This window comes from Cynocephalus volans, chromosome 3, assembly GCF_027409185.1.
Source record: "Cynocephalus volans isolate mCynVol1 chromosome 3, mCynVol1.pri, whole genome shotgun sequence".
NCBI lineage: Eukaryota > Metazoa > Chordata > Mammalia > Dermoptera > Cynocephalidae > Cynocephalus > Cynocephalus volans.
In genome coordinates, this window is record NC_084462.1 from 111311889 (window position 1) to 111339499 (window position 27611).

A 27611-nucleotide genomic window follows, 5' to 3' on the forward strand; every position below is an offset into this window, starting at 1 on the left:
TTTATTATCTCCCAAATCTCTTTACCCCTATAATACATTTTTATAACCTTGTTCCTAAGTTCTTTAGTTAGTTTGTTTGTAAAATGTAACTTAAGTTTATCCTAAGAAAATAGTGTACAGGTTAGGTGAACTTGTGATTAGTGGGAAAAATAACATTCTGGAGTATAAAGCACAGTTCTGAAGGGCTGTCCTGACAGGGATGTCTCCATGATAACAACCCTGAGTGTCCTAGAAGCAAGCGGGGAAATCATCAAAATAATTTTTTCTTTTTTTACAATCTCGCTGATTTTTCCAAGGCCTACCTTGTATGCTGACATTTCAAAAATTCTTCAAGTTATTGATTTTCAAAAGGCTTGTCTAAGCCTTAAGCTCTTAGAATTGAACGAGAAGAGTGCTATGTTCTCTCAGAGTGGCAGTATTCAATGGAAGTTCTTAAAAAAATGAGCAGTGTTTATAAATGCCAATACTGCAGTTAGTTGCTATTTATTCTAAAAAAAAAAAAAAAAATCTTTCATAGGCCACCTGTTTCCTATGATAATCCCTCTGAACACCTTCCTTGGCTTTCACATAATCTGGTCCCAAATTCGTTTTCTACTGTTACCCATCTAAAATCTTTCCTCCACTTATAACCACATCATCATCCCAGACTGTCCCCCACTTTCAGAACACCTTTCTTTTTCCATTTATCTAAAAATTTCACGAACTAGCTCAAGACATACCTTCATAAAGCCTCCCTTATCTATTAATTATATTTTCTATAAATTCCTCTACTATTGAATCTGATCAAATAATCCAGCCTCATAATTACACTGGTTGACAGTACAGGCTCTACACATGAGTAAAATGCATCAATGGGTGAACCTAGATAATGGGTACCTGGGTGTTTATGGGATTATTCTTGGCCTTCTTCTGTAGATTTTAATTTGTTTTTCAGAAGCTTGGAAGGAAATATTTTAGGACAGACAGCCTGTTTTCAAATGCTACTGCCAAAATCTACCAGCTGGGTGTCCTTGCACAAGATCTCTGTGTGACATAGTTTCATTTGTAAAATAACAGTAAATAATGGTGCCTATCCCATAAGGCTATTGTGATAACTAAATAAGCTTAGCTCAATACTTGCAAAGTAAGTTTATTATTTAAAGTATTGGCTGTAATTGTCACAGTATATGATGCAGTATAGCACAGAGCTTAAAAATTCATTCTTTGCAGTCAGATTACTGAACTCATGTCCTAGCTCCACCACTCACTACCTATGTGCCTGTGCACAAATGATGAACTTCTCTGAGCCTTGGTTCCTCTTTTTATAAAATGTTTGTATGTATTATTTGTTTCTTTTTCTTTTTCTGGTTTTTTTTTTTTTTTTGGTGAGGATTAAAAAGTTAGCATATATAGAGGATTTAGCACAATATCTGGCAAATAAGCAATCAAAAATCATTATCTCAAAAAAAAAAATCATTATCTCTATTGATCTTATAAGTTCTTGATAGTAGTTATTTGAGCCGCTTTTATAATAACAAATTCTAAATTTCTTTTTTTAAAAAACTACTTTATTGAGATACAATTGTCATACAAAAAACTATACGTATTTAACGTATACAGCTTGATGAACAAACTCTAAAGTTTTTAAAGTCAAAGATCCTTTTTTATATTTCTAAATACGCTATATCATTAAGCAAAAGCAGACCATATAACAGTTATTTGATAAATATTATTTGCCTCACAGACTGACCGAACTCCTATCTCCTGTCGTACAGAGGAGAACTAGAAAGCATCACATTTTCACAATGGAGAAAAGCAGAGCTAAGGGTGGGAGAAAAACATATTCATACTTTTAATCAGCATAGTGAGTAATTTGTTCATTGTCAAGCTCTTTTACCTGCCCGTAATCCCACCAACTGGGCCAATTGTTGAGCTAGGGCTGGGTCTGGAGCTCACAGACCCCTCAAGCCCATTGTCCAGACCCCCTCACACACCAGGCTGGGTCACCAGACCCCTCACATGCAAGTCTATGATCTAGGTAACTGGCCAAAAAGGTCGTTGGAAGCCATAGGTCAGAGAGCATGGCTGCCTGGGTGGTGGCCGCCCAAGGCAGATGCCAGCCAAACTGGGGCACCATGTATGTGCACTAACTCCACCCACACACAATGTTTGCTTACAAAGAATGTGCCACACCACCCCCAACTGGACAGGCAGGCTAGGGGGCCTGATTAAATTATTCTATTTTCCCAACACTCATAGATTATGTTTTTGAATATTTATTGCAGTGAATTGAACACTTTTAAAAGAAACAAATATTAAACTTTGGGGAAAATGATGGGGAGAGAAGGTCAAAACAATACCCAGTCTGGGCACAGGAAAATGCAGTAGCATTCACACAGCAGTAATGGCACGTAGTTTAATTCTACATGCCAACTGTGATGGGAGGAAGTTGCCTGGCTTTTAGTGCTAAAGGAGATTAGGGACTCATTAAGAAATGAAACTAATGCTCATACTCATGAGTATTAATTAAGATAATGTTATTTGCTATAAGAGATAAACTTCAAATTTTTCAGTGGCTTAACACAATTGAAGTTTATTTATTGCCATTGTAAAGTCTTAAAATAGGTGGTCCTGGTTAATGCGATCTGGAGCATAGAGCAGTCTCTGCTCCAGGAAGTCACTGAAAGGCCCAGAGGGATGCAGTTTCATCCATTCAATATGTTTCTTTTGCGCTTTTAGTGTAGAGAGTAGAAATTAGAAAATCTGGAGGGTCTGAGCATTCTGGCCTCTGAGGGGTTAGATTGAAGTAGATCGAGTTTGAGAAGATGTGGCAAAGGAGTATTTTTTGCTTGGAGAGCACCTTTGACTCTATAAAGTAGAGGAACAATCAGGATAGAGCACTGTGAGGCTGGATCACAGAGCCCTCTGTGCCATCCTGTGCAGATCCTGAGCCAGGTAGTTGAAAAGAAAAACCGAGTAGCCACTGGCAAAGGGAACATGCTTTATTCCAGACACAAGCTCCACTGGTTGGTGGTTCAAAGCCGCTGCCTTTTTTACAAAAAGTACACAATAGCAGCAACAAGCCCCGGGGTACATGAGCACAAATGCATAGTTAAGCCGCTCTTACATTACTTGTTTACAACAGATATGCTGCATCATACCTAGCTGGATGTGAGGCGAGGGGGGCCTGAACCAACTAACTCCATTTTCCTCACAAGTATGAGTAAAAATGGCAAAGAAATAAAAAATACTTGTTAGTGCTGGCTTCAAGCCCAAGAGATATAGAAAGGTCCGGTTGCCTTCTAGGTTATAAAGCTCAATAAAAAGTTTTTTTTAAAAAAAGGTGGCTTTCAGGTCTAGAAATCCATTTTTTTTGTTGTTATTATTTTTCTTAGGTACCTCTATTGTAGTGGCCAATGCAGAAGATTCTATTTCCTGCACTGAAGACTCATAAATCAGCTTCAAATAAAGTCTTATTCTTATTTGTCAATTCAATAAATACATTAATTAATTTTTAAAAGTTCTTAAAACATCACTAGCACTGGAAAACTTCTAGTTTCTCCATAAAATTCATATAGCTCTGAAACAAAGTCTAGGCCTGTGAACCAAATTGACTCCATTTTACCTGTAGAGGACATTTGGTTACTTTTCCACTCCTTAGTCATGAGACTCCCAAGGCAAATGATTACCCCATGGCCTGCCCTTATAAAATAGAGTGAGATAAGAGAGGAAACACATATTCACCGAGTTGCAAAACCCCTCCCCAAGGCTTGTTTACTGTAATTGTAAAAATTAAGTTACAGATTAACCTTAAGACTTCTTTAGGAATTCCCCCATGAACATAAACCTTCAAGGTGACCACTATAATGACCCTTCTGGGGTGATGATGATGAATAGCACTGCCGTCTTGGACCTACTGAGCATGCACCCATGACGCAACCAAGGAAAAACAGAACGGACTACCTCCAGTGACGCTGGCCCTTAGCTCCTTTCCCTATAAAAGACCCTGAACAGCTCCCCTCAGGGAGCTAGCTTTACTGTAGCTACCTACCTTTTGCATACGTCTATTTCCTCTTTTAATAAAGTGTTCCTTGCTTTACTGCTGGGTACATTGTTCATTTCTATGATTTTGGAATCCAAGAGCTTAATTTAGTCACTGGCAAAAACTGGAAAGCTTTGGGCACCAGAGAAGATTCTAGCTACAGGAGGCAAGTGGCCACTGAGACTATTTCTTTCTTTTTTTTTTTTTTAATTGAATCATAGTTGATTATACATATTTTTGGGATTCAATGTTGACATATGTTGATCAAATCAATATTACTAGTATATATATTGTTACAAATTGTACTTATTCTTTATGCCCCTTGTCCAATCTCTCCCTATCCCCCTCTACGTCCCCCCCACCACTGATAACCATAGATTTCTTCTCTCCCTCTGAAAGAGTAACAGTTACTCTGTTGATTTGTTGCCTAGATGATCTGTCCAATGCTGAGAGGTGTGTTCAGGTCTCCCAATACTATCATAGAGCAGATGCTTCTTCTGTCACTCTGGAATGGGCTTTGTGGAGAGAGACATCCTCTTCTTTTCTTTGGTCTCTGCTGGTGACTCTCCTTGTGTCAATGCTTTCCGGTGGCTGGTGGACCATCTGTGTTGTGGTTGTGACATCTACCCACTTCCATGGCAGCCATGGTTATTGTGGTGGCTGTGGTGGGCCACCCACATGGAGGTGATGCTTTTGGCATGCTCCTTAGCACTGGCAGTGTGTCTGGCTGTGGGCGGGGGTCTAGTCACTTGCTTGATGCCCCAGGCCCCCAGGCCCCCAGGCGGGGCCCTGAGGCACTGGTGGTGTGCTTGGTTGGGCCACTGGAACTATTTTGCTCCCATGTCTCTGTTGCTGGTAAATCTCTCTTGAAGTTCCCAGCTAAATTCTGACAAGAAAATTCTTTATTTTCTTTTACTCTCCTTTCCCCCCTTTCCTTCCTCTTTAAAGTGACTGCCAGACAACCACAGCTTAAACTCCTCTCAACCTGTGAGAAGCTGCTCCCTCTGGCCAGCAGTGGCTTGCCCTGACAGGTAACTAGCAGAGGTGAGAAGGCCAGTCCTACCCCGTAAAGATCTTTCTTGAGCAGATTCCCCCTGACAGGGGATTCATGAGAGAGGTGGGGATTCATTCTCATGCTACCCAGTGACTGGAAGTCCAGAACCTGCTCAAATTCTCCTTACCTTTCCCTGATTTTCTGAGTCCTCTTCTGCTATTTGGATGGATTGTATCTGCTACTATGTAAGTGCACCCTGGAGGGCTCCCATCTATGCTTTCTTTCTGATTTTCCGAGCCCTCTTCTGCTGTTCTGTATAGGTGCACCCTGGAGAGCTACTGGCAATGCTTTGTTTCTCTGATCTAAATCTAGTCAGTATTTTTTTCTTTGTGCTGACAACAGTGGGAGATCTGCTTTTGTCAATTACTGTGTCAGTGGAATAAGTTGGCCCCGCCGATTGGGACTACGATAAACTGGACCCTACTGCTCCTCTTTTCTCTTTGTTTGTTTGGTTAGACATTTAGTTGAGTACCGGTAATCTGCATAAACTTTCCAATCCTTGCACCAACTTTTGGACTTGCAAGTCATTTGTTTAGTGCGAGAGGACAAGCCAAGCCTGGTCTGCCGGTTACAGCTCCTTAGAGATTCACTGTTAAGGGAATCATTCCATTCTTTTTTGGCCTGTCCAACTAGGCTCATGTGACAGACATATCTTGCTCTTGGACACATTGAGAAAGTAACTCTTATTCTTCTGTCCATCCAGCTCACTTACTCCTCCCCAAAGAAAAGACAATACTTGTCTGACTGGTGAAATTAGGAAAAGGGTCTGCAAATACATGGCCATGAGCTTCAGCCTCTTGTTTAGGGTAATCCTTTCTTAGAATTCCCAACTTTGGTGGAGAAGATGGGATAGGAGTAGGACAGCCTGTGGTTGTGACAGTGACTGGATGAGTTATTTAATCTGAGTGAGATATATAAGGAAGCCCAATTATGGTCATATTTTCAATTTGCCTTTTCTAATTTAACTCTAACATCAATAAAGTTGGTATTTTGATATTTATTTTTCTTACTTGAGCATATTTCTCAATTAGTTCTTAAACACACAGGGAGAGTGTGCCATTTACTGGCTCCCAATGCCAACAACTACCAATATTGCTTCTTCCCCAAATTATTTCTAGTTTATTGTACTGCTTCCGTGGCTCTAAATAATAATAACAGTAATTCTAATATCTGCAGCAATTCTAATACTATTTTCACAGATTCTCAGAGAAATGTAAAGGAAAAACAGGAAAAAGCAGAGCATTGAATATTCAATTTCTGTGAGGTCCAGAAGCATGATTTCTCTGTAGACCTAATTTCTTTTAAACCTGGACTATTAGTGCTAGCTGAGTCAACGTGACAAGGAGATAATATTCAAACGCAGAAAGCCATGGTCTCTTCAGTGAACATTCCTGGGCAGTTTAACCTCCTACCTCTTCCAGCATACCAAACAAAGGAAAATCCAGATAAACCTTACATTTCCAAGTTAAATTGTTAGTTCCTAGAATGCAACTTGACTCTTTGGTTTAGTTCATCAGGGCCATCAGCATGGCTGGAATTCAAGAAATAGTAACAAAGCCATAAAGATGATGAGATATCTGCTCTAAATAGCCTGAATTGTTTTATGGCTAAAAACAATTACCCATTTCAACTGGTAAAACTACTTAGATGGAGAAACTTACAGCTAAGGTTAATTCTACTTATCCTAGCATTCTAATATTTGGTAAACTTATATCCAAGTTTGCAACACAAGGGTTAACCAATCTTCCTTAAAACTAATCTGTGGAGGAAAAGAAAATTCCTTCCAAACCTATTGTGTAAACTAGCGTTTCTATCAACTGATAACTTTATAATCTGGCTTCACTCAGCTGTAAATTATCTCACATGCTCCTCCTCATAGGCTGAACAAATGGCACAATCTAAGAATTTTCAGGTTGTGTGGAAAACAAACCAAGTAAACATAAATAAATCATATATTTAAACTGTAATTGACCACAAAATCCTGAACCTGTTTCAGCTAAAATTTTCACTCAAGGTGGTCAATGTATTCTAGTTTGGCCTGAAAAAGAAAACAGAATTATGTGGGGTGTGGGGTGGGAGGGCAGTGAATTTCATTAGGAGGTAGTTCCTACTCTCCATTAGAAAGAGAAAAGTAGAAAAGCACCCCATTTTATTGTCAGTAGCCACACTGTTCCACAGATTCGGTTCTAAAAAAAGCTTGTACTTTTTTTATCTATCGCTTTTCCCACTCCTCCAGGATTTATTTAAAAAGTAATCAAACCTAATTAAAACGATCTGCTTTACTGCCAGAGTGGCCTTTCAATGCCCTAGAAAGACACAGGGACTGCTCAGAAAGGGGTGAGAAAACAGAAGGAAACATGGAGTGCTACAGCTCTTCATACACAAGAAAATGAGAAGGAAGAAAGGTTAATGTTATTGAAGGAACTTGGAGACTGAGGACAGGTGTTAGGACCTGAGGCAAGACGAGACTGTGGGAGATTATGCTGGAATGATGGTGTATGCAGGTCTCGGAAGATCCAGCCAGCAGTTCTGACCTATCTGCTCCATGGAAGCGACCGCATTATTACTTGCAATTTAATGTGTCAGCCTCCGTGCTTACCGAACCCTGGATGCTGAAGGGGATGGTCTACATGGCAAACTAGATTGCTTAGACTGGTGGTTTAATTTTCCTGCTGCTCTCTAGAGAGTTTACTTCTATACTGTAGCATATTTATTATGAATACTAAGTGATAAAACTAGCTGTATTTGAAATAAGTCATGCTCACTGAAGACTTGATGTTAATTAGCTGCAAATAAAGCCCAAACATCGATAGCAAACCAAATCCTTTACATTCTAGTTCTATCAGCTGTTAGGTTTCTATTCCCCCTTCATCACAGAGCCACAGGGTAAAGACATTTCTCTGTTAATATACATAATAACATTTTCAAAGTGGTTCTTTGTGCTACTACTTTCCTCAATTTCAAAACATTTAGCAATATTCTAGCTTTGGTTGGGAAATAGGACACAGAAAACGATTCATCATGAAATTTTATGAAAGCACCAAATTCCATGCTAACCAGTAATAAGACATTTTACCTCCCAACCGAAATTTTGACCTCAGCTCATTAATAAAAACAAAAATCTTTTCTATGATTCGTGTGTGTGTGTGTGTGTGTGTGTGTGTGTGTGTGTGTGTGTGTGTGTGTGTGTGTGTGTGTGTGTGTGTGTGTGTGTGTGTGTGTGTGTGTGTGTGTGTGTGTGTGTGTGTGTGTGTGTGTGTGTGTGTGGCTCGTGGGGTACAGGGAGATAAAAGAGCCAAAAGGGAGAGGGATTTTTGAAGAGGAAAAAAAAAATAAGTATACTGAAAAACACACCACCCAGGAAAATTGCCTCTGAGTAATAGAAGTAGGCATAAAAATACTCAGGAAAGGATTTCATGAACAAGATTTTCCTCTTAAGTGCATTTGTCTCTAGAATGTAACATCCTTAAATTAGAAAAGATAAATTATAAAAGAGACTGCACAACTTGAAAGAGAAAGAGGATAAAAAACAGGAAAAAAATACTAAAACTTTAAAAAATAAATGCTAATTTATGTGTCAGCCCGTTTAGAATTCCAGAGACATGGTTAAAACTTCAGTCACAAAAACTTTCAGCATAAAATCTTCAGTAAGATATACTTTAGAACCTGAGAACTCTGGATCTCACTGGCTATTATATGCTAAGTTATGAAAGAGTTCTTTTTTTAGACAACTAGAAGTTCAAGCATTCATTTACTGCACAGACTATACTAAGATAAATTGTTAAAAATGACCAGTCCCTGTTGGTAAGGTAGAGGCACAATCTAACAGTCTTCTGTGGGAGGGCTGGAGCCCAGATCCTCTTTAACATCCCTTCCCAAACTCATAACTCCTGATGTGTGTCTGTCTGCGCCTCTCTTCTCCGCCCTAGGTGTGTTAGGTGAATTCTTACCTCTAACCCGGTCTCTGTCAGCAGGCCAGTCCTCCCACTCAGCAATAACACCCTGTGGATCCAAACCTTGAGAGCTCCCTTAGGCTGAGGCTGCACTGCCAGGCCCTCTTCAGGGCTCTTCATCTAACACTCTTCCTCACGTACGCATGAGAGACAGCTCTACCTTTTCACAAGGCCTGACTGAAGGCCCAGGTCTAGAGGAAGGGAAGTACATGCAGGGGTTAATTCACAGCAGCTACTAGAGATGGCTGTTCTGAGAAACCACAGTACCAGGCCCTTGGCTGTGAAGTTCCTTAAAGGCTGCCTCTTTGTTCCTGCCTATGAGGGAGATGACTTTTCTCCCCAAGCATCTCCAAGTTTGGCTAGGCTCTCCAGAGACAAGACCCAAGCAAATAAATCCTAAGGAGATGAAGGTATCCCTTCCTTATCTCCAGACTAAGGATCCATTTCCTGTTTTAAAACCCATTTCATCCCAGGATGACTGACAATGGGCAGCTCCACTCCCATATGAACAGATTCTTATCTCACAGTTTCAACAGAACAATCAGGGCAGAACACCGCCATTCTGCTTTATAAGTGATGCACGCAGACAGTGGAGAGGGTGGGAGACCGGGGAAGCAGCAGAAGCTTCTTTTTTATATCCCTTGCTTACAAATTACTAAGAATTGATTGCTCCTTTATTGTTTAAAGTTTCTCAGATTCTGGGTTTCAGTCTTGTACTCACCACATTCAGGACTCTTTTAAGGTCCTTTCTCCAGGGTGACGTAAAAGTGATTCCTGCATATCTTATCTAAAGTCCTAAAGTCTCAGGTCCTGACCACCTTCAAGAAGCTACTCAGTACAAGATACAAGATATAAACAGCAGTTTGTAGGCATCTAGATCCATACTTAGAAAATTAACTTTTTTAAAAAGTAGTTTACAGTTATTTCTGCTTACTACATAAATGGCCTTTTCCGTGATCACCCAGAACAGCTTAGCTCCTTATCGCTACAGCTTCTCAGACACCTCCTTTTCTAATTGTGACATGTGATTCAGATTTGCATAACTGAAAGGTCCATTCAATGATTTTCCTCAGAATGTACAAATAGTTTGCATCAATATTATGTTCAAGTCCCATCTTCTAAAAAGACAGAAAAACTGCTTGCAGTTTTGAAATGAGCTTTTTCTCCAATTCTGTCACTCCTGTCAATGTTTCCAATAGCTTGGGACCTAATATCCACCAAGCTCAAGCTCCAGTACCATGTGCTTTTCAACACTTCATTCAGCAGTGTCCACAAGAAACTAGCCCAAGAATGGGAATTCAGCCCTGAAGTGACAGCAGTGGAATCACTTTTATATCCCTCTTCAGGATGGCTGCCTTTTCCCCATAGATTCAGCAAGTGACCTAATGTGAGCTGAATAATTATAATACCAAGCATCTAATAACAGTTACTACATATGTGCTCTATTCCAGATGCACCATGTGTTGATTTAGTCTTCAAAACAATGCCATGTCATATACATTGCATGCACACAAAATGCACACACACACAAGTTCTGAGATACTAAGCCCATTGTATAGAACAGAGAGATTAAATGACTTGCCCAGATCATGCAGAGAGTGAAAGTGGCAGAACAGAAATTTTACTTAGACAGTTTGGATCCAGAGTTGATCTCTTAACCACTGCACCCCACTGCCTTATGAGACTACTTTTCATAGATTCTCAATGTAAAAAGTGTGCAAATTGACTTAAAGTGTTTCAGCCATGATCCTTCTTCATTTACTTTCTGCATATGGTTTCAGTCAATTTAACCTAAGTTTACAGCACACCGTTGTAATGTAAGACCTGTGAACAATGCACAAATCCCACACACGCAGGGATGGCTCACTCCACAAAGACCATGAGACAGAGACCGTTGCAATCAGGCAAGAGGAGTTTTATTCCAGCATGCTGAGGTCACTTAGTCTCCTGGACAGAAGCGACCACGAGCTTACAACACAAGCACCTTTTATACAGTTTTTCTGGACAGACCTTAATGACAGGATGAGTTGTTGGTTATCTGTGGTGCCTTTAGATTTATGGGTAGACTTTAGCAGGCTGGTACCCCGATAGATTTGTGGTGCCTTTAGATTTACAGGTGGGCTTTAGCAGGCTGGTACCTCGATAAGGAACAGTGCATTTCTCAATCGTTTATCTTCCCTGAGGTCTGGCCAGGTGGCCTTTAGATAGGGAACTAGTCAGTTCCTAGAACAAGGTGGGGGTCACTCCCTTCCTGGAATTTTAGTGTGCTCGGGCCCGCCTGACCTTTATATGGCCCCTTTGAAGCTGCTTTACTTAAAATGTTTTTAGCAAGCATTTACAAAAGCAAACTGCGTATATTAAAGTTATATTTTTCTACAATTCCCCTACAGTAAGAGGAACATGAACACTTCCCATGCCCTCTGTTGCCATTATTATTGTCAGTCAACACATAGCAGCAACCATCTGTGAAGCTCTTACTGTGTCCTAGGCACTGAGCTAACTGCTATGATGAAAAGTACCTTCTGAGTTTCATAAGCTGTGACATAGGTGCTAGTATTGACTCCCATTTAGCTGAAACTGAGAGTCTAAGAGGTTAGGTAACTTGCTGAGGGTCACGTGGCTACTGAGTTTGAGGACCAAATTTGAACCGGTAGTCAGATCTCAGACTCAGTGCTTTTGACTTCAACACTATCTCATCTCCTGAGTATAACTGTTATTCCAGGAATATGGGATTTGATTTACATAATCATGGTGTAGTGAAGCCATTTAAATTATTTTACATACGAAATGAAAATTCATTTTCTCTCATGTGTGACTTTCAGATTTTTCCCATATGATTTGTTTTTACACCATTTAATACACAACTCTAAAATTAAGAAGCTAGTTTTATGGAGAAGATGACGAAAGATACCTTGACTTAGGTTATCTGAGGTATAAGAAGTCTGTTATTAGTTTTTCCATTTTCTGATTCATCCCATGAAACCTGAGATTGTATTCATTACCTCCTTGGTGAGAGACCCAATTTACATGCATTCAGGCAGTCTGCTATGAAAACTGTTGTTCTTTGTTGTATAATTACTTTGACCTGGGATTCAATAAATAGAAACATGCACATAAAAATGTGATGCTAATTTACATGAAACTGGAAACCTTCCAGTATTAAAAATTAACAAAGGAAGTATGATATCTAGAATAGTTAGAGGAGTCAAAATAATGTCAATACTGCTATTGTGTTTATAATATCTTCAATTTCACGAGGTTTTCTTATCTTAAGAATCTGAAAGTCTTTTTTATGTTCAAGTACATTACAGTCTTAGGGACTTGAACATAGAGTAACAGGGATGTGCAGAAGAAAGTACTGGGTACAGTGAAATAGCCCACTATAGTGAGAAAAGCATTGGCGTCAGAGGCAAGACATTTAGGTGACATTTAAGGAAAGCAAGCATATCAAAATCTTAGTTATTTTTGTCACAACAGGATTGCAGTGCTTGGTTTTGCTTGTCTAAATTTGCTGCAAGAAGGCAGTGAGAACAAACCAACAGTTTCAAAGAACCACTTCTTCCAAATGGTTTTTTGACATACACTTTCTCCACACCTGATGTTGTTTTCCTGGTATCCATAAAGTCAGCACAATTACTCATTAGAACACATTTTAGTCACCTAGTGATTGAAAGGACATGAGACTTGGCCTATGCTCTTTCTCTTTCCTAACTAGCTTGGTGCTCAAGATGTGAATTTTAAGCTTGGGAAATACATACATACATACATACATACATACATACATACATACATAAAACATCTGGACTGGCCCTTTAAAAATAATGTCTCATAAACTCCTAGAGAAGAGTAAATTGATACAGCCACTTTTGGAAATGTTTGACAATATCCACTACAGCCTGGATGTTTGTATATCTTATGTTCAGCAATTCTACACCTAGGAACAACTCCCTTCCAAAAATGTGTATACACTTAACAAAACTACACATATAATAATTTCAGAGTAGCACTATTTTTAATAGCTCAAAATTAAAAATCATTAAATGTGCTTCAGTAGTTGAATGAAAAAATAATTTATTCCTACAACTGAATACTACACAGCAATAGGAATAAACGAATTTCCACTACACAGCAACACAGATGAATTGTAGAAATGTAAAGTTGAGCAAAAGAGGGGAGACACTAAAAAGTGCACATCACGATTTCCTTTCTGTAAAGTTCAAAAACAGACCGACCTAATCTGTATTAGGAATAGTAGCTATCTACGGCAAGAATGGGTGACTGGGCTGGGTCATGGGAAGGCTTCTTGGGTATTAGTGATGCTCTGTTTTCTGAGCTGGCTACTGTGTTACACAAGTGTGTTAACATTGAAAATTTATTGAGATGTGCACTTAAGACTTGTGCACTTTTCTGTGTATATATTATACTTTAATGTAAATTTACATTAAAATAATTATATATATTTATATTTTAAAAATTCTATATAGTCTTTCTCAGATTACCTTGCAGTAGGGTTTCCCACTGTGAGAACTATTACAATTTCAAGACTGGGTAATTTTTTGTTGTGGGCAGCTGGCACTGTCGGATGTTTAGTAGCGTCACTGGCCACTACCCACTAGATGCCAGCAGCACCTCCTCCCCAAATCATAATATTTGAAAATGTCCCAAGACATTGCCAAATGTCCTCCGGGAGGTAAAACTGTCCCCACATGAGAACCACTGACTTAAAATACCTTGAACAAAAGGGTCACATTTCACCAAGTTTACTGATCAGAGTTACAACCATATCATTTTTTGTGATTGTTAGTTGGAGGCCAAGAATAATTTTAATAATTGTCAAATAGGATTAGCCTGGATATTAAGAGAGTCATCCACATCCAAGAAATGGAATTATTCATGTTACATATTGTGCAGACAGGATTAAAGCAAAGGGAGATTCTAAAAATTACCTCAAAATTCCTTTTTCTCAGAAAACTGCATGATAATTGGACCATATCTAGACCTAACTCAAACACCATAATTTGGAAAGATGAATATTGGAGGGGAAGGTGGGCAGTAGATAGATGAGAAACACTCCTCTTAGGATCCCTTTGGTCACTACAGTGTGTCAGGAGGCACAGAGATTCAAGGGACCACATGGAATAAACAGTTATAGGTGAAGATTCTTCCTAAGATTTGACATCTTACATGTCAAATCACCAGAAACCAAAACTTGCCCCTGTCATTCTGTCCTTAAAAAGAAATAATGCAATGATGTAGTTTCCTTGCCAGACCTGCTCTTGGCCTCAAATCTCTCATGACCTCAGTAGACTGCTTTACCATGGACCAGCTCTTTAACCTAAGATGTCCGAGAACAGTATAGAACAGCGTTGTCCAAGATAAATATAATGCAAATCACATATGTAATTTTGCATATTCTAGCTGCCACATTTAAAAAAAAGTAGAAAGAAATAGGTAAAATTAATTCTATAATGTTTTTTAGGTAAACCAACAAATTCCAAACTATCATCATTTTAATATGCAATTAATAGAAAAAATTGAGAGATTTTGTATTTTTTTCATACTGAGACTTTAAAATCAAGTGAATAACTTACAGTAATATCATGGTTCCATTCAAACTAGCCACATTACAAGTGCGTAATAGCCACATTTGGCTCATGACTACCTTACTGGACAACAGGATAGACAGTGAAGATATCTGGAGAGAACTTGTCCATTTTTTTTAGAGGCATGTAGAGGGCATACATAGTTTCCCATTTAAAAAAAAAAATCAGTATATAGAAAACAGGGTTGATACACACTCCTCTCATTGTAGTTTTCAGTTCTAACCCTTTTGTGATTTCCATTATAATTTCTTCTTTGATCCACAAATGATTTAGGAGGGCATTTTTTAAATTTCTAAACTCATTTGGAAAGTGAGGGGGAGAGAAAGCAGATATTCTTGTTTTCTTAATGATTTTCAATTGTATTTAATCGTGGTCTATATTAAATAATATTTGCTGTTTGTTGAGCCTTTCTTGTTGCCCTAGGACCTGGTGTATCTAGCACATAGGTTTCCTGCGTGCTTGGGAAGAAAAATCAAGACTATTAATTATATTGTTTGGCTCTTCAATATATTTACTAAATTTTGCTTGATATAAAGAAGTTTGTTAAAATCTTTTGTTATTATAGATTTATTCATTTTGGGTAACTTCGTTAGTATTTTTTTCAAATATGGACTGAACTATATGAAATTGCCAGTACTTGATTATTTTTTAGCCTGGAAAAAGACCATTTTATATGGTCTAATCTAATATTTTGATTTGTTGTTATATGCACCCAAGTTTAGAATATTTATATCTTTCTGGTGACTTGTTCCTTTTATATAATATCATTTTTGCATTAAAATATTTTATTTGATAATATTATAAGCCGTAACTTTTTTGATTAGCATTTATTTAAAAACATTTCACATATCTTAATTTTATTAAGTTCAACTCTTTTATCATTATGTTTTAGGTATATTTCTAATAAGTAGCATATAGCTAAATAATTTTAATTTGAAATTTTTTTTTAAGTGTAAAACTTTTTAAAATTATAGTTGGTGTGATTATTGATCTCTTTGGATTTATTTTTGCAATTCTATTGTGCTTTTCACATTATGCTTTTATCTTGCTTTCTTCTTTTCTTGCCTTCTGTAGGACTGATCATCTTTTTTTCATTTAATTCTTCTTTCTACTGATTGCAAAATTACATTTATATCTACATGTGTGGCAATTATTTTTAAACCACTGTCATGGGGTTTTTTGTTTCAAATATAAACAATTAACAATTCTGGCTTCCTCTTGTAAAATAAACATCTCTAAAATACTTTACCACTAGTCACAGCTCTCCTGTCTTACCTAGTTTCTATTATTTTATTTTCTAATTAGTTTTTGTTTATTCCCAAATTATTGTTATGGTGATGGCTGTTTCAAACATTAAATGCTTTGCTGGTTTACTGATTTATGTGAGTTACTGATTCTTTGCTCACAGAGCTTATTGTACTCCACTTCTTCCACCAAGATCCATTTTCATATTTCTCAAGATCAGTCTTTTGTAATTCTTTCAGTGAAATATCACAGTCTTCAGTACCTTTATTTTCACTTTTTCTTTACTGCGATACTTGATTCCTGTACATAATTGTAGATTAACTGTTATTTTTTGTTAGCACTCTGAAGACATAATTTCCATCACTTTCTGGCCTCATTGTGTACTCTGTCAGTCTAATTCTGGTTTCTTCGTAAGGCATCATCTTTTCACTCTAGCTGCCTTTTTTTTTTTTTTTTTTAAATCTCTGTCTTTAGTGTTCTGCAATTTCACTGCAATGTGTCCACGTATTGATTTGTTTTTATTAATTCTGCCTATTTTAAAAATATCAATTCTGGGAAATTTGTACCTATATTCTCACTAAATATTGCCTTGCAGTGATTATCTATATTCTCTTGGGATGAAACTTCTCTAAATATTATGTTGAGCCTCGTTTTATCTTTCATGTTCACTATCTTTTTATTCTCTTATTCTCCTGTTGCTTCATTCTGGGTAATTTAATTAATCAAGTTCACATACTCATTATTTAGTTGTGACTAAACAATTTAACATATTAACTTTGTTTTTAATTTCAATTATTAATATATTTATTTTCTAGATGTGTTCCTTATTTCATCATTCCTAGTTCATTTCATTGGATTTTAATTTTTAATTTAACATCTTAATCATTATTAACATACTAATTTTATTTTCCGTTTAAGACTTTTCTTTTAATCATTTTAAGTTATTTGGGCCATAATCATTTTATTATCTATTCATTAACGTCAAATTGATAATTTCTAGATGTTTTTAGATATTTGATAATTTTTTAGATTTTCTTTAGGTTGTTGTTTGTATTATGACATTATCTTTATATGGGTTCAACTTTTCATTGGAAATTCCTGTAGCCTGGGTTATAGGACTGTCCCTCAAGAATAATTTTAGGCTTGTTTCTACCAATGACCTTAGTAGCATCACCAGTCAGGGACCAATTTTTGTATTAATATTTGGTTTCTTGTTCACAAACTACATGGGTAAAATAAATTCAGACCTCAAACTCATTTTTGAGATGTGCATATCCCTTCCTCATCTCTTTAATGGAAAGCTTTTATCTTCTCCCTGTTCCACTGGGTAGATTTCATCTAATTTGAGGATTAAGCCATTCATGGATCCCTATAAAGGGATCTCAATATCTAATATCTAGTTCAGAGGGCCCAGTTTTTTATCTCTATTCCTCAATAGAGGTGAAACCAAGCTACTTTTTCTCTGGTGATAAAGCCATTCAAAGCTCCCAACTTCATGAGGAAATTTCATTCCCAAATGCCTAGCTAGACAGACACTAATGCTTTATCTTTATTCCCCAAGTGAGGTGCAATGAAAGCTTAGCTTACGAGCTATTAGCTAACAGCTTCTACTTAACCTCTACTTCCGAACAACCATAGACTCAACATGTGCATACAATCCTCAGTTTCACTTTTACCTTTGTTCTTAGCACCTGGAGATTTATCTTTCTTTTATTCAAAGTTCAACTATGCATTAAAGAAATGTCATTGTTGGTTTTACATTTCATCCAAAAATCCTAGTTGCCTAGTTATCTTGGTCTGCCATCTTGTTAGAATCCTAAATGCTCTTTGAACATTTTCTCTACTTCAGCATTCATGAGGCCTAAGTCATACTCCTATCCATAATAGTTATTGGTTATGCAATAAATTACGCCCATGCAGGGAACATATATTTACAAAGATACCTAGGGCAATGCCTCTCAATAGGCTCATGATTCACCTGAGGAATCTCATTAAAATGCAGATTCTGACTCAGGAAGTAAATCACATGATGCCAAGGCTACTGGAGGCTTATGGCTCACATTCTAAGGAGCAAGGCCCAGGGAAATCCTGATACATGCTCTTTCAGCAGGCACATCCCCACCACATGCCTGGTTGTTTTAGGTCACTGTTTAAAGCAAAATATTTGCAGGTATACTTAGTGTTGATGACCAGATCAGTCCACCAAAATACTACTGTATTTCTTTAATAATACCATCTAGTTCTTTCTTCAAGTTTTTTTAAATTTTGTTTTCTTGTTACTTATATTTTAAAAGTTCCATTTCTAACTTTATGAAGAGATTTATGACCCTTGGATATTTCACTTATCTGCTGTGTGCCTCACTTTCCCAACATTCTTTGGGTTAAGTAAATTATTTCGTTTTAGAGATAGTATCTGCACTTTCTGTATCCCCAATATTGCCTCCTCAGGGAGGACCACATAGAAGGCACTCTGATACATGATGCTGATTATCAAAAATGAGCATTATCCAGAGAGGGACTCATTGCCCTTGTCTTTGTTCTAAGTTTTATGAAAAGAGAATTGTTCACCACCAGAAGACGACTGCCTGTCCATTACCTATGCTGGCCACCTTAAAAATGAGGCACAGTCTGGAGAGCAGACACTGGGGGGAGTGAGTCTGCTCTCTTCAAGGATTGTCTGTCTTACATTCCTCAAGGTGAACATCATTGCCTAGAAGGGAGCATAATAAATCCCTTCCCCAGCTGTGATGTCGTTTAAGGATACATTTTCTGAGTCTACTGGATTGTTACTCTGTAACCCGGTTGGGGAGCAGACCTCAAAAGGGATTTTAATGGAACTCTCTTTACCCTTTTATATATGCTGACATATGTTACTGACTGTCCCTACAAGATTAAAAGGCAGAAAAAGGTTTGGTGTGCAGAGCTGAATCTGGGAACCCATGAATCATGTTTGTGTTCATCCCTGAAGAAGTATTTGAATAATTTTTCTCTCCCTTTCTTCACTTTATTGTTGAGCATAATTGATAGTAATGGATTACTTTAAAAAAGTTATCTGCATAGATATAGATTTAGGTCTAGATATAGATACAGACATAGATATAGATACTGTTTATATATAAAAAGTATACACACATAATTTAAAAAACTATTCCCTCACTATAAATTAAGCTCAGTGATGAAGGGATGAAGGAGTCAGAGAAACTGTTCAAATACTGCTTTATGTACAGAGTATACAAGTATACAAACACATGCACGCCTGCACAGACAAATGTGTGTGTGTATGTACAGAGAGAGAGAGAAAAGAGAGATAGAAGTTTAAAGAAATTAAAATATCTGGCCCTTATTCCCTTCCCTTATTCATTTCAATTCTGGAACCCCTCTGCATATATGAGAAAGTACTTTCGATTACACATACACACACACTCACACACAAATCCACAAAATTCCCTGGAAGGGGCCATCTAATTCAAGATGCGTTTAGCACAATTTACTGCCACGTGCTTCAGAAGCTGGGATGGAGTATAACTAACAAAGTGAGGTGAGATCAGAAAAGCTGGAACTGGGTTCTCAAATTCCCAGTGGGCCATAGTTATATCAAAAAAGTAGAAAGTCTGAGCCATCTGGGGGGAGTTTTCTAAGCTGCATGCCTTTTGCCCAGTATCTCCCTATACTGTGCCTCTCTTGTCGGTGTCTAATTTCAATGATATCCTAAAGTAACTGCAATAAGAATAGCCCAGCGTTTTTCCCAGGGAGGCAGTCTGAGAGGATTTCATTCCCCACAGAGGTACTCTGGGCTGTACTGGACTTGGATTTCTGTGATGCAGAATGTTCTTAAAGACGTCTGCTCTAACCCAGCCAGGAATGTGTTATAATGCAGAGCTGGTTATTTTCTCTTACTCCTGTCAGCATTTTAACTCTTTTTTCTTCTTACTGTCCCTCTCCCCCACTGGAGATATATTGATCTGTAACTGACTGTTCTTAAAAAGGAAACAAAAAGCAAAAAAAAACAAACAAACAAACAAAAAAAACACTTTAATCAGTGTTACCATTTTTCAAGTAGAAGTGAATGCCCTTGCTGAAATTAACAAAAAAATATTGGTTTCTCTAACCTAAGAATTAACCTATTGACCTTTATGGCTTTATCTTCACAGAGAACCAATTCTATGTTCATGGAGACAAGAATAAAATGGAGCATCAAGATATGGATGACTCCCAAATCCCACTTTAGTCAGTAGTTCTTACCAAAGCCCTTAACAGAAGAAAGCCAAGGTTACTGGTGGAATGTAATCTCCTGTCCTGTCCCACGATATGGTAGAAGATCTTGAGAGAGTAGAACTTCCCAGAAGTGGGCAGCCCCAAGAATGAGAGATTTAGATATAGAAAGAACAAATGGCCTCTGTGTTATCAAGAACAGACCGCACTGTGTGTGCAGCAAAGTCTGAGGTCCTGGCATCATTCAGCCTATAAGAGAACCCACTTAACAGAAAGCTCCATAGAGACAACTTCCCTGGACTGTATGCTCCAGAAGGCAGGAATGTGTTTGTTTTTATTTTATCCCTGTGACCTAGCACATGTTCTGACACATGATAGGTACTCAATCTACACTCAACCTAGTTTTACAGAAGGAAGGATGGAAAGTAGAGAAGAAATAAGACATATTGATCAAGTTATATGTTAGATTTTGCTCTTCCTATTGATGGAGCAGCGTGGCAACCTCTATTTTTAATGTCACAAAGCTGCTGGCATTTATTGAACATTACAGTGTACTCTTGACTGATCCTTCATCACCATATGCCCTAGTCACCCATTGAGGCCTGAATTGGCAGTTGCTCAGTGTGCCCCAAGTATAAGTTTGTGACCACAGGAGCCTGCGTGTTCTGTAATTACGCTCCTGGGCTGTGAAATCTGTTCCCTGTTGAGATTAAGAGAGGAGCATCTGTTGCAGAAATTAGGTTAAAGGAGGTACATTTGACATCTTTAATCTTTACTATTGTTTTCATTTCATTTTCTTTACTCACTGCATTACCACATAATAAAGTGGTAGTAATTACAATGATAACCAACACTTATATAATTTTACCAAATACCAGACGTTGTCTAATCCTCATATAAATTCTATTGAAGGTACTGTAATTGGCTTTGTTTTACAGATGCAAAAAACGGAAAGACAGGAAGGTTATGTAACTTCCCTACTGTCACATAACTGTTAAGCAACAGAACGAGGATTCAATTTAAACCATATATGATAAATATATTTCAACTATACGTGTGTGTGTGTGTGTGTGTGTGTGTGTGTGTGTGTGTGAGTCTGTGCATAGTTGATTTTAGCCAATACAGACTCCATCAAAGAGAGGAAACAAAAATATTAAAGGCCTTGAGGAGGCGGAGTATCTGGCTAGTTTGAGAAAGAGAGTGAGGTTTTGGGGCTGGGGTGGGAGAGCAAATAGAAAAGTGTGAATGATGAGACTAGAGAGGTTAAAACTAGACAAGAGGCACCAAGGACATGCCAGCACTGCCTGGCTTGTGGACTGCAAGCTCACTTTTCTACCTTCCTGATAAAGCAGAACTCGGATCCCTTACTGCCTAGACGAGCCCCAGTCATCCAGCCTCACCGTGTCACAGAAGCTCTACAGAGAATGGAATACTGGTCTTGTTAACAGCTCTCCTTCCTGCTTTCTATACAGGGGAACATAGGGAAAGAACACTTAATGGCTGTTTTACTTATGCTATCAGCAAGGTCAGGGCTATATCTCAGTGGAGATGGGGAAACAATGGTTGAAAAGGAATCCTGCAGGCCTGATTCTGTGTGGGGTACAGGAGATACCAGGATGAGTTTAAGGTGGTTCTTACCTTCCAGGAGTTGCCAGACTTGTGGGTAGGGGGTGCAGGGGGTAGGCAGGGCTCCAATTCCCAGGAATGAGAGTGATAACAGAGAAGAATCAGAGAGGAGGGTGCCAGTGAGCCTTGTCAGAGGAGGCGTAGGGGTTTCCCAGTAGAGGTGATATTTTAGTTGTATCTTTGGGGTTTTTTTTGGTTTGTTTGTTTGTTTTCATCTGTGTAGTATCTAATATGACAAGGGCATTGTTCTGCACCTGAAACCTGTAAAATTTAGAGGGATTGGGCTTGTTTTGTGTATTTATTTCAATTGATTTATTGAGGTATAATTGATATATGGTAAACTGAATATATTTAAAGTGTACAATTTTATAAATCTTGCATATGTATATACTCATTAAACCATCACTGCAGTCAAAATAATGGACATATTTATCACCCACAAAAATTTCAAATGCCTCTTTGTAATCCCTTCCTCCCACCCCTCCAATCCTCTTATCTCTCCATCCCTAGGCAATCAGTATTCAGCTTTCTACCACTCTAGATTACCTTGCATTTTCTAGAAATAAATATAAATGGAATCAAACAGTATGTACTCTTTTTCATCTGGTTTCTTTCATTTCACATAATTATTTTCAGTCATCCATTCTGTGGCATGTATTGGTAGTTCATTCCTTTTTAATGCTACGCAGTATTCCATTGACTGGATATACCACAATTTACTCATCTGATCATTTGCTGATGGACATTTGGGTGATATCCAAGTTTTTGCTATTACTCTCATATATACTCTTCCAGCTCCTGCTGGTATATATTGGCTATGTCCCACAATTTCTTTTTCCTTCAGCAGGCCCAGTACTTCCCTGGCCAGGTTATATTGTAACTTTACCCTACTTATTTGTCTGAAGCTAGAAAAGTAGGTGGCATATGTCCTGGTTAGCACATATTAACTTGCAAGCCACACACCACTCAATTATCTCAAAGCAAGGGAGGAGTCAGTCACTTTTGCATGTTCAGAGGTTCAGGAGGATCTGGGGTTTAAAGGTTTTTGAGTGCATCATCAAACATGATACCCTCATCTATATTTTAAGACCTAGCTCCTTCCCAACCAGGGCCCTGACCTGGACATGGCAGGTTTGCTGTTATTGCAAATCAACATTCTCTGAAGTTCTGTTCTTATAATTAAATCCTGAGCCTAATCCTCAGCCTTTTCTTCACTCAGGATATAGGAGATAAAAATTTCTTAATATGCTGCCAAACAGGCCCTTTGATTTTCACAGTTTGCTTGAATTGGTAATTAATCATCCTTGCCCTGGTGTAAGTTTTAACAATTTCACCTCTATGGCTTGCCAAGGACAGTAAGACCTCCACCCACCACTAATAATGGGTACCCCATTGCCAATAAAACTGTTGCTGACCCAGCATCCAAGTCCCACTTTTGAATCTATTCCTAGGTCCACTTCTGTTACAAATTGTCTTGGGTCAGGTTCCCCAGGAAACAGATTCTGAGATACAGATGCACATGCAGGAAGTTTACTGGGTAGTAATCTTGGAATAATAGCTGTGAAGGAGTAAGGAAAGCATGCCTGGGCAGAGGGACACAATGAACTGAGATGAATTCACAACTTAAAATGTAAATAGCTCACAGTGGAAGGTCTGGAGTTGGGGTTGTCCTTTATAATTTTCCTGAATTGAGACAAGATAAATGGTTCGTGGTACCCCATCCTGGGCAGTCACTGGAAAAGGGCTGCCCTTGGGAAGCAGGAGCATAACCTCAGGCATGACAACTCCCTCTTGCCGAGGTCAATCCCTAGGATATTACTCAATTGTGAACTGTCAGCAACCGACATTTCTGTCAGTTGAGAAAATGTGGCTTTTTTAGGGATCTGGGTGACACCATAACATGCACTCTCATTTATCTAGTAGGTGGTAGACACAGGTTTTGAAAGTAAATTATCTCATTTCATGTTCTTAATCACTGCCTCCTGCATCTCTGATGCATCTTCTTTTCATTCCACACTAACTGCCATATCTCAGACCTGCATTATCTCTTTACTGGAATATTGTGATGGTCTGCTCTTCCTGACTCATCTCTGCTCTCTTCAGTCTGGCCTTCATATTGCTACCACAGTGGTCCTTCTAAAGTGCACATCCTTTGTATACCACTCACATTTGTTCAGTGACATTGTCTGTAAGATAAACTCCAATGACAACACGATGTGAAAAACATCTGATTCTATCTCCTTTTTCAATTTCTCATCTATAGAATCTCCCAGCTTGTCTACAAGTTCCAGCAAATTCTAAATCACTTAATAGTTCTCTGTCCATCAACAATTCTGGAGATTTTTTACATGTTGAAACTTCTACCAGAAAATTCCTTCCCTCCAATCATCAATCTCGTGAACACCTACTGCTCAACTTATGACACCCAGCTCAAACTTATGACACCCTCAAGCAGCTTGGATGACTGTATGCATTGTGTTACACATTTACCTGGTTTATATCTCTATAAATGACATAATATTCTTCATATTTATGCATTTATCTCCAAAGCTCAACCATGAGGTCCTAGAAGTTAGGTACCATATTTTTTCATCAGTGGCTCTCCAGTTCATGGCATTTATTTGGTGCTCATGAATGTTTGTTGAATAAATGAATAAATTAGTGGGTGAATCAGTAAATCAATGTGACTCTTTTCCTCTTCCCTTTATCTAAGTGTACTCTATGTGTCCCATGAAATCTTTATGTAAATAGAATCAGTTTCATAGACAGTCAAATACATTGTCTTTCCAAATATCTTTCTAAAGCTTTAATCCTATATGATGATAACTTAACCTTTTCTTTGTCTCCAGTTTCTCTTTTCCTTCCAGCTCCTACTGGCCTTTACAATACATATAGTAGTTAATAGAGCAAGTGAAATAGTCAACAGGTAAATTAGATAGCAAGAATGAGGTCAAGAAGAGAAAAATGCTTATTGTTAATGCCAGCCATATCACTGCAAATCTTAAATACCACCACACTTGTAAAATCAGTAAAGCAGACAAAAATGCATTTCCTAAATGCATTTCATCATCCAATGATAGCCACAATTTTTCTCTTGATATATTTTCTTCTGGTCCTTACATGCATTCTCATATATTTATCTTTGCGAAGTGTGGAGCATACTACGTGTACAGTTTTATATCCTGCAATTTTACTTACCATTTTATCATGACCATTTACTCATGACTTTCCAAACATGAATTTTAATGAATACATAATTTTCCTTTGTGGAGTTTGTATAATGACGCTGGGTTTTCTAAGCCAACAGAGGGCAAATTATATCAAGAACAAGATGGCTATCTAATACCTACTAGGATAACTCAAGTGTGCCAACTATTTCCTGCAATAGAGAGAACTGAAAGGGAAAGAGAAAAGTTGAAGCTACATACACGGCTCTGGAGGATTTTTCCTCCCCACAAAAGGAATTTATTGGTTAGCATTTCTTTAATATTAAACAGTGCAGAAGATTTTAGCAAGTTACCTAAAGGTCTTAAATTAAGGATTGATTGATTAATATTTCTGTATAACTTTTCCCCATTTCATTTCATCAATATGGCACTTTAAGCCTTTTCTCTCTTGCATCATTATGCACTGACCTTTCCATTGTTAATGCTTCTATTCGATGCCTGAGTAGAGCGAATTTTTTTCCCTCTTTTCAGAGATTAGCTGTGAAGAAAATTTATGTGACATTCAAAAGAATTATTTCCAACCTACCCTTTCAATCCTTTCTGACAACTAGTGATGTAATTGAGCTACACCAATTTTGGGGAGCATCTATATTTGCATAATAAAACATTTGATTTCCCTGTCCTTCAAAACTATGCATTGCTTCAAAATCAATGCACTATTTTTTGTAAAAGATACTAAGCCACCACATTTAATGTTGTTACTATATTACAGTATTCTTTGCATTTTATGGTTGTTATAAAATATGAGTCAATATTAATATTGTAAGGTTTATTCACTTTATCCTGTCACCAATATGCAAATTTTCTCACTAAGAGCCATTTGTTGATGTCTAGGGCACCTAACACTACCAAAAATATTTTTAATACAGATTATATACCCAATAACATTCTCTAAGTTCAAGTTTCTCAATATTTGTTTTATGTAACTCTACTTCTTTAGCATGATGAAGGAAATTGTGTGAAATACAGATTTTTGACTGTAATATAAGTTAGTATAAAACTAGGTTAAAACAATTACGTGTTTCTTTAGTGGTAGTATGGTACTCCTTGGAGCCACTAAAGGAATAATAGAATAGTAATACAGAAGAATAAGTAAGATTCACTTTAAATCTTGAAAAGGGTTCAGTGCTCCCTCTTCTCTAGCCACTTACCAGAAACACTTTTCCTTGCATTATAGGACTAATTATTCCAGAATATACTGGTCTAAGCACATCTTTACTATCTCAAAATACATTTCCATTTTATAGTTTTCTGTTTGAATTTATAAATCCCAACTGACATGATGCGAGTTGTAGGAGAACAAAGTGGACTGAGGCATAGTAAAAGGGGATGGTCCAAAGGTGCATCAGAGAAGAGTTTCTGGCTAAGTGTGAAGAAGTGGCTGTGTCACATGCCTCTGTCCCACAGGTCATTCAACAAGATCCTGGCCAAACCTAGTTTGAGGCATTTCCCATTTTAGAACAGCTTTGAATGTTTTCTCATCTCTCTTTGAAGGACTGCCCTTCAGCATATATCCTGAATCTGACTATTCCTTCCTACTCCATCACTGCAGTTCTAAGCCAAACCACCATCATTTCTCTAAGTGCTACAACAGCAATCTTTTAATAGGTTTCTGGACTTTCATTATTGCTCCCTAGAATCTATTCTTGACACAGCAGCCAGAGTTCTTACCTTAAAATGTAAGTCACATCTTGTCTGATCCGCTAATGACTTAGATTGAAAACCAAAACCTTTATCATAGCCTGTAAGTGTGTATATGATCAGGTCTCGCCTTCCCCCAGCCTCATCTCCTGTGAACATCCCTTCCCAGACTTATTTTCTCACAGTTCCTCAAATATACCAAACATGCTCCCATCTCTGTGTCTTTGAGCTTACATTTTTCTCTGCTTGCAATGTTCTCCCCTACATATCTGCATGGCTCGTTCACTCACTTCTTTTAGAGAGTAAATGAATGAATAAATAACTTTTAAAAATTATATAGTTGTTAATTTCCATGAGGGAAGCTGACCTGTATAATAGAATGGATAGCACCAGACTGTTTGGCCTTAACACTGTGTGAAGACATGAACTTACAGGTTAAAAAAAAAAAAAAAAAGTGTTTCTAATGTGAATATCAAAAATGTTTGGGGAAACAAAACTAAAAAAGGAAAAAAAAACTCAAATATCCTATTCTCCATTGAGGATTATGTATATTGTGATAGATTGAGAAACAAATATTAACATTTTTTTTTTCTTTTGATTCATAGAATCCACTGTGGTAGAGCTAGAAATGATTCTGGAAATCACCTACGATAGCCTCCTCATTTTCAAAGTAAACTGAAATGCAAAAAATTAAGTGATTTCCCCAAATCTCAAAGCTACATTCGGAAGAATCACTACTAGGATGCACATTTTCTATCTTCCAATCTGATGTGCTTTCCTCTACCCCAGGCATTTTACATCTTGTGCTATATAGTAAAATATTCAGAGGTACATGCATTGGCCATGGTGCCATAATTCTATTTTCAGGGTAGAAATAAAATGAGAATTTGGCTGGATTACTTTGTTTGGGGCTGAGGAAAAAAAAAAAAAAAACTGCTCAGCTGGGTATTTTCCTCTTTGCAATTTAAACAACATCTTCCCAAATGGCTTCCAGTTTTGCTTCACTTTCTGCAAAAAAATTTAAGCTCA